Here is a 9,493-nt window from a genome sequence, read left to right as displayed (position 1 = left end):
GCTGGCCTGTTATGATTTAGAAAAAAGAAGTTAAACGTTTTTGAAGACACAGATATGTAACCTTAAAAAAAAAAATTTAACTGACAAACTTTGGATCAGGTGGCAAAACTATACTACTTACTTTCTGGCAAGGTTGCTCTTGGGAACAATTGTACCGCTCCACGGTTAAGGTAGAAGTATAAGTTAGGGGCCAAAGAAAAGAAAGGATTTGGATTCAGGAAAAATATGCACACAGAGAATATCAAAGCGTTTAGCATGTTCACATCACTCACACACACCTCCATTAAATTCTATGCTTTCTAGCAAGCTTCTGCCGAATCCTTAGTTGGAAAAGCTCTTCTCTGGGCTTTCTGGGTAGGAACATCAAGCTCAGAATGGTGAAGGTTCATTATAGGTTCCCCTTGTAGGAGCTCAGTCTTGCCCTTTCTCCGGAGCTGGGTCAGCCTCCTTCTTAGACACCAGGAGGGAGATTGAATGTTTGCGGTCTGAAGCATCCATTGTATAACTGCCTCAGCACCAGTGATTCTTACGATAATAAATTTCACGTTGATGAACTCATTGGGGGTGGAGATGAAGACCTTCAACACTTGAGGAGCCTTTCTTTTTCTACTGTGATTTTTCTTTAATTAATTGGACAAGTTCCCCCTTCCTCCAAGCCCCCAAGTGTAGCAGTGAAAGAATTAAAGAGAATTGTTAAGATTTATAACACCACAGTCTGACCTACTTTGGAGCAAGCACATTCTGGGGAGGAAAGGAACCCAAATTTTAACTGTTTTCTTTGTGTCTAAACCCTTCTCTCTTTTAGTTAAAGAGGGCCTAAGGCAAACATTGTTTCACTGAGATTTAGAGAATTTCATTTACTGTGAGGGATGGTTGACTAATAAGCTTGATTCTCATGTGAGTGAAGGCCATTACATAAAGGAAGGGCCTTTGTAGCTGGGTCAAGAGAGCAGTTTTAATTTTAGCTTCATTAAAAACTCCAAACTCAGGGCAAAAATCTGAGCACTTGCTATAGCAGACTAAATTGGAATAATAAATGTTTAACTTTTTCTGAGAATCTTGAAAACAGAATAGAGGGATGGGTGTAGGGCTGGGTGAGGTAAGTGGTGGGGGTTAAGGAATGACTTGTGGTGATGAGCACTGGATGATGTAGGGAAGTGTTGATTCACTGTATTGTACACCTGAAACCAATATTACACTGTATGTTAATTACACTGGAATTAAAACAAAACAAAAACCAGAGGGTGATGGATGTAGAACTTCAGACGAATAAACATCAGGTTACAGGGTTACTTGAAGTTTTCTGGAGCATGCATTCTCTTAAAAAATAGCCATGCCAAGAGGCCTCTGGGTGGCTCAGTGGCTTAAGCCTCCAACTTCAGCTCAGGTCATGATCTCATGGTTTGTGGGTTCAAGCCCCGCGTTGGGCTCTGTGCTGACTGCTCAGAGCCTGGAGCTTGCTTTGGATTCTGTGTCTCCCTCTCTCTCTGCCCCTCCCCCACTTGCTTGCTCATGCACACACTCTCTTTCTCTCTCTCTCAAAAATGAATAAACATTAAAAACAATTTTTTTTAAATAGCTATTCCAAAAAAATCAGAGACAGTGGTGGAAAAAAAAGTTTCAGATCCAGGTAATTAGTCAAATATTTCAGAAGAACTTTCACATTCATGGCATTTTTAATTTAATGATCAACAAAATCAGAGTCAGACTGAACCCTTTCTAACCAGTAAATAAATACTGATGTATGACCCTACATCTCTTAGAGGCCTCAGAGCTCCTCCAGGAGAGGAGTTTAGGAATTGATCAGGGGTAGGGTGGGGTACACACTTTTTCCTGGAGCTTCTTTTACCCATTCCACTTAAAAAAATTATTTAGTTTTTAATTTACATCCAAGTTAGTTAGCATATAGTGCAACAATGATTTCAGGGGTAGATTCCTTAATGCCCCTTAACCATTTAGCCCATCCCCCCTCCCACAACCCCTCCAGTAATGCTCTGTTTGTTCTCCATATTTAAGAGTCTCTTACGTTTTGTCACCCTCCCTCTTTTTTATATTATTTTTGCTTCCCTTCCCTTGTGTTCATCTGTTCTGTGTCTTAGAGTCCTCATATGAGTAAAGTTATAAGATATTTGTCTTTCTCTGACTAATTTCGCTTAGCATAATACCAGTTCCATCTACATTGTTGCAAATGGCAAGATTTCATTCTTTTTGATTGCTGAGTAATACTCCATTGTGTGTGTGTGTATGTATGTGTGTGTGTGTGTGTGTGTGTATACATACACCACATCTTTTTTATCCATTCATCCATCGATGGACACTTGGGCTCTCTCCATGTTTTGGTTCTTGTCAATACACTGCTGTAAACATCCTCATTCCACTTTTTAGCAGGGTTTTTCTTACATGTAGTTCTACCTGCCATGTTGTTCTGGGTCCAGCTCATCCATTCCACTGGTGCTCTGTTCCCTCTCCACTCTCTCCAGGATGGCACAACACACATTTGCTGACAGCATGTATGTAACTAGAATCTACACATATTTGTGGAGTCACTACTATCTTCACAGGCTGTGTAGCCTAGTGGAAAGCACTAGAAGTATCAGAAGACCCGTGCAAGAATATTCGTTTTCACCATATTCATGGTGAAAATATCCTAAATGTTCACAACCTGACAATAGGTAAAAGTACTATGAAATATCCCTAATATAGAATACTACAGGTGTTAAGACATGGGAAATTGTTTTTAAAGTGTTGAATGAAAAAAAGAAAGTTGCAGAAGCCCAAAATATGACAGTAAGGATATAAACTAAAGCATGCAGAATATATACTATCTAATATGTACAGGTGTAGTAAAGATAATGAAATCCTTGTGGGCATGAAGAATGACATTCAGGACAGTGGTCACCACTTGGGGGTCAGGTGAGGAGGAAGAGCAGGATGGGAGAAAAGGAACATGGGAGGCTTTGTTTATATTTTTATTTCTGAAATTGAGTGGTGGCCACAAAGTACTTGCCTTATTTTACTGTGCTTTTTTCTATGCCTGAAAAAGTCTTCATTATAATAAAAAATGAGAAAGAGGGTACTATTGATTGAATGTGACCCCAAATCTATGTTACATATGTTAGAACCTAACCCCCAAAGTGATGGTATTGGGAGGTGGCACTTTTGGGACATGATTAGGTCATGAGGGCTCCTAATGGAACTAATCCATAATGGGATTAGTGCTCATAAAAGGGGCCCCACAGAGCTCCCTGTCCCCTTCCACCATGTGAGGACCCAGTGAGGAGACAGCCATCTATGAACCAGGAAGTGGGCCTTCGCCAGACACCACACCTGTTGGCACCTTGATCTTGGACATAGACCCTCCAGAACTGTGAGATATAATTGTCTGTTATCTATATGCCACCCAGTGTGTGGCATTTTTGTTACAGCTGCTGGAATATACCAAGACAGGAAGTCAGCATCAAGGGCAAGGGCTGAGCTCTCAGCGTTGCCCCCACACGTGCTCACCCTTGGCTCTGTTGGCCTCATTTTCTGACCCATGAGATGAAGGGTTGGCCTCATCAATCTAGGATCTTGGGTGTCAGGCTGCAGGAAGACCGATGCCCCTGCCTGTCTGTCAGCATCCTCCTAATGCTGTGTGTGGACAACAGGAAAAAAGTAAAAAACTAAGTGACTAAGTAGAACCCAAATGCCTAGCATGCCTGGATACTTTAAAAAAATTGTCCTGATCTGCTACTGCAGCACCTGCTGAAGCTACTTTAGCTGGGTGGAACTCTTCCTGTGGTAGGGTCCCCTCCCTAAGGAAAGAAAAAAAAAAACCCTCAAGGCAACCTGGCTATCTGCATATGTGACAATATCCCTCATGACCTTGTAACATGAGACCACTTAATCAGACCGCATGTTTGTGTGTTACCATATATGGGAGACAAAGAAGTAGAAAATATATAAAAAACTATGCAACATGGTGTTCGGGGCTCAGTTCTTCGGATACAAACCCAACTGAGCCGTGCCATGCCGGCGAGAGTAAAGTTGCTTCCTGGAAAGAAAAGCCTCAGTGTCACGACTCTGTGTGCAAGAATCCTGCTACATTCTGTTCTCAAACTCTTCTAGAGAAAGAACATTATACAGTTTCTTTTGGTAGCCCATTCTAGTAACTGGCGGTCACTACTAAGGAGTGCTAAACATGGGGAAATTCAGCTACAATCATCCCCTTTCCCTTTACCCTTAGTGTTTTTTATAAATTTTAAAAACTGTTTATTTTGAGAGAGGGAGAGTGAGCAGGGGAGGGTCAGAGAAAGAGGGAGAGAACCCCAAACAGGCTCCACATTGTCAGCACAGAGCCTGACTTGGGGCTGAATCCCACAAACCATGAGATCATGACATGAGCTGAAATCAAGAGTTGGACGCTTAACCGACTGAGCCATCCAGGTACCCGTTCATGTTTTTATATTAGTAAATATAGAGAGTTAGGTAAAAATCACATGACATTATTTTTTTTTAATTTTTTTAATGTTTTATTTATTTTTGAGACAGAGAGAGACAGAGCATGAACGGGGGAGGGGCAGAGAGAGAGGGAGACACAGAATCGGAAGCAGGCTCCAGGCTCCGAGCCATCAGCCCAGAGCCTGACGCGAGGCTCGAACTCACGGACTGCGAGATCGTGACCTGGCTGAAGTCGGACGCTCAACCGACTGTGCCACCCAGGCGCCCCCAAATGACATTATTAAATGTCACTAAAATACTATCTTTTTTTTCCCGGAGAAGACTTAATGGCTTGATAGAATGCTTATAATACATAACATGAAATGACAAAGGAAGATATATTACTTTATATAGTATGATCCCAATTCTTCTCAAAAAAGTACATACACACATACACATACACATAAGACTAGAAGGAAATGCATCTAGGCAGTGGAATTATGGGCAATTTAAAATTTCTTCATGCTTAAATGAATTTTTCAATTTTTCTACAATGAGCATTTTTACAGTCATAACCAGCCTCATCTATGTGGATGCATTGCTATTTATTTTACAATGTGGTTTGTTTTGGACTGGAAGCATGTTTCTACCACCATCCACCAGGCACTCAGCCCTGCCGTGTGGAGGAGCCTGGGGCCCACTCTGAGTTCGTTAGCAGTGATGCTGCACAAACCCAAACCCTCCCCGAGAGTCATTTATACTCTAAGCCAGGTTTTCAAAAACCTGGTCTCACAGAGGCTTTTGAAGCTCTATTTGCCACATTGCAAAGGAACAAATGCCTTGCCAGAGAGGATTTGAATGCTTCCAGAGAGTTATAAAGAGTAGAATGGAGTCAGCTCTGATTGCCAGCATAAAGTCTCTGTCTAGGGAATGATAAAACGCCCCGATACATTTCCTCAGCCAGCTCAGCAGCCCAAGCCTTATGTGAGACATCCCCTTAAACCATACAAACGTCTCTGTCTTAGTCAGCTTGGGCTGCCATAACAAAATACCAGACTGCGTGGCTTGAAATTTATCTTCTCACAGTTATGGAGGCTGGAAAGTCCAAGATCAAGGTGTCAGCAGGGTTTGACTTCTGGTGAGACTTCTCTTTGTGGTGATGTAGATGGCAGCTCTCTCTGTGTCCCCACTTGTCCTCTCTTGGCCTTTGCTCCGAGCATGTGTGCAGAGAGAGCAAGAGAGGGAACTCTCTGGTATCTCTTCTTCCAAGGGCACCAACTGTATCAGATTAGAACCCCACCCTTATGACCTGATCTAATCCAATTACTTCCTCAAGACCCTATTTCCAATATAGTCACATGAGAGGTTAGGGATTCAATATATGAATTTGGGGGAGGGGGACACCACTCACTCCCTAGCAGTGTCCTAAAACTGAATTTTGGAGAGCCCAATCTCTCTGTGGGGTCAGCCTGCCAATGCCCTCACCCCACCTGCCTCTGCATGGACCAGTTCTTTAAAGAGATGGGAAGGGCACAGACCAATGTAGAAATAGGTGGAAAACACACAGCTTTTGTGTGTCACATAGGGTGATACATAGTAAAGGGCAGCATCTGTGAGGAGACCTCCCTGGTTCCCTTAATAAACTGCCATCCCATCCTATACGGTTGCAAGTGAAGGGAGAAACTCCACATGTGCAGTGATCACTGGAAACTGGGCCCCAAAGATTTATCCTTCTCTCCAGAAGCCTCTCCCTACTAATGGTGGCCACGAAGGGACTTCTACTCCCTCCTAAGGATGTCCTTCCCAAAGGTGTCATTGCTTTTCTCTTCTCTTCCATGGTATATACAAGCAACCAGATGGGACCACTTCCCCACTGTTGACTTATTTGCACACTGAGTCATCTAGGAATTTCCTGGGTTGACAACTCAGGCTGTTTCCTCAGTGTTACCTCCTGCAAAGCTATTCCTAAAAAAGGAAATGACTAGTTGGCAGAGACTGGTTTTGCTTTTGAACAATTAGTAAAGTGACTGTGGAATGCACCTGGAATCAGCACTGGTCCCTACAGATGCCCATCATTGTGTTAGATTCTTTATGACTCATGACTGAGACTGGGCCATAGAGAGAATTTACCACCCTCATGGGAAAAGACGACGTGCCTCAAATGACCCAACTCTCTGAAAAATATTTTTTGAAAGTGTGCATGAATAAATGGCCAGTCAGGATGCCAAGCACAGCAGTGCTTCCCTTGTCATCATCCACAACCAACCACAACGAAATAGTTAATATTTATTGAGTATTAACTATGTGGCCAGAACTTCTGAGGTGCCCAGAGGGATCTCGGAGGGTTTGGGCAGGGATAGCTGGAAGGTAGCAACAGCATTATTCTGTTTTCTGTATCGGCAATTCCATAAAAGGTATCATCAGAGGGGCACCTGGGTGGCTCAGTAGGTTAAGTGCCTGACTCTTGATTTTGGCTCAGGTCATGATCTCACAAACTGTGAGCTTGAGCCCTGCATCAGGCTCCATGCTGACAGTGGGGAGCCTGCCTGGGATTCTTTCTCTCTGCCTTTCCCCCACTCATGTTCTCTCTCTCTCTCTTAAAATAAATGAACGTTAAAAAAAAAGGTATCATTAGAAAAAGGGTTCCACTGCTAAAATTTGAATAGCATTGCTTCTTGCAATACTCTCAATGAGAAAACCAGGCAGAGTTAGGGAAGGGCTTAGCAAATGTCACACGGTAAGTGGCAGAGTGAGACTGGAAATTAGGTCTCCAACACAGTGTTCTTTCAACCAAGCTCCATTGCCCTCTGCCTGTGATAATACCATCCAGGTAACAATAAAGTGATCTCTGGATTATCAGTTGAGTGCTGTATAATTAATGCCCTTTTGATTCCCCAGTATGTGCCGGGCATTAGGCTAAGTACTTTACAGGTATTAATTAATTAATTAATTAATTAATTTAATTCTCATGAAAATCCAGAGAAATAGATGCTGTTACTACCATTATTTAACAGATCCAGAAAATGAGTCACTGAGCTATTAAATAACTTGCTTGAGGTCTCACAGGAAGTGGGTGATGACACCAGGATATGAGCTCAAACAATACAGCTTCAGAGATTCAATCCCTGAATAGAGCTTCTCCTGACTAGTATATTATTCTACATCCCAAGACTGAAAAGAATTTACACAGAAGCAAAGATACACAGAGTTCACCCTCAACTTCTCCCTCTGCTCAAAGCTTCTTTTTTTCTAGTCACCCTATGTTCCAAACTTTGAGAAATGAAAATCATAGAATCCTCGATGGATTCGTTGAAATCCCTGCAGGGAAGAATTAGCAGTGAGAGAAGTATTTCTGCTTTACAGATGAAGTGCCTTACAGAGGCTTATTAGACACAACTCACCACTTGTCAGTCGGCAGGCACAGATAAGGTTGGAAATGGCATGTGTCTGAATCCCCAAACTCTGTTCATCCAACAGCATGAGTGGTCTAAGTGCATGTGGAACAAAAAGGTTGTGTGTATGTGTGTGTGGTGGGAGGAGGCACAGCAGGGCATCAATGTTGACAGATGAGGATAGAGAAGTGTGCATGGGATGGGTACTCAGTGGCCTTAAAATTCTTCAGCTGCTGTGCATCACACAGAGGCCACTGGAAGCTTTAAGAGAACGAGTAAACAGCAGCTATATTCATGTTTTTGAAATATTATTTTGCATGGTGAAGATTGGATTAGAGTTGGATAGTCTCCTTGAAGACTATACAGGAGAGAGAGGGGTTCAAGGAACTGCATTAGGAAGCTGTTGCTATTTTCCAAGAGAGAGAGGCTGGTGCTCTGTTTAAGCAATGTCAGAGATGCCTGAACAATATTTGTAGGCAATTCACATACCTGGAACACTACACATTTCAGAGATGAAAAAAAACTTTCTAGCATCCCTTAGGCTCTCAGGAAACCCTCTAGTGTTGACTGGATATAACAGTGGTTAAAGGTTCATGGTGTGTGGATGCCTGATTAGAAATTTCAAACTAACTAACCCCTGTCCTTGGGGGTGGTAGAGGATGAAAATTAATGTGTGTATTTATTACACTGTTGATGCTGCAGAATTTAAAAGTAAAGTACAGAGCTGACAGCATTAACCAAGTGATGTGCTAGCAATTGACAGCTCAAAGGAAAGGTGAATTGAAAGATATCCTTAGCCTCCAGGATCCTTCTGTCTACAAGGAAGACAAGAAGACAAAATGTGCAACAGTTGCCTGATCAGATGAGGCAATGTACCATGAAGGATCTAAGTGCAGGTGGTAAGAGGCAAAGATGTTCTCGTAGTTGGTGGGTGGTGAGATGGACTGAGTCAGGAGTAGACTTAGCTTTTCACTCATTTAGCAAATGTATTTATTTAACAGCTACTATGTGTCAGGCACCGTGGGGAAGGATCTGTAAATGAATTAGGCTGAAAAGTCCCTCCCTGTGGGGAGCTAACATTCTTGGAAACATTCTTGAAGGGAGTGGGGCTTGAGTTGGATTCTAAAGGAAGGGGAGCCTGATGGATAGAGAGAAGACATCAGAGGGGGGACAAAGAGTATGAAATCCAGACAGAAGAAATATTTACAGTGGGAAGCAATGAGAGACTTGAGGAGTGGTCAAGACAAGTTTTTGCTTAGGGAGGGGAGCAGCAGGAAATCAAATTGAAAGGTGAGTTCTGGGGGTGGCCTTGAAAACCTGGTAGGGGAGACTGAATGTTATCCTGCAAGCATCACAGAGCCCTGGGGATAGGATTCAAGCTTCTAGTTGAAAGGGGGAGGCAGCAAAGATAGCAATGAGCAGGTAGTAGGGCAGGAAATCTGTGGCCATTTCAGAAATTAATTATTTTTTCCTTTCTTGCTCTGCCTTGTCTTTTTCTCTACCCTCTGAGTTTTAAAGATATCTAAAATGTTGTAATTATGTCTGAAGGCATAGGAAGAGTAGAATCAGGTGAAGACAGCACAGAGATCCATGGAAATTATTATGTAAATGACTTAGCAGTTACACAGACTGTTCCCAGAGTGAACACTTGACCATTCTTCTACTGGCTACTTAAGTACACT

This window comes from Prionailurus bengalensis, chromosome C1 (genome assembly GCF_016509475.1).
Source record: "Prionailurus bengalensis isolate Pbe53 chromosome C1, Fcat_Pben_1.1_paternal_pri, whole genome shotgun sequence".
In the NCBI taxonomy this organism is placed as follows: domain Eukaryota; kingdom Metazoa; phylum Chordata; class Mammalia; order Carnivora; family Felidae; genus Prionailurus; species Prionailurus bengalensis.
The sequence above is the reverse complement of the archived record's forward strand: the minus strand, read 5'-3'. Positions refer to the sequence as shown.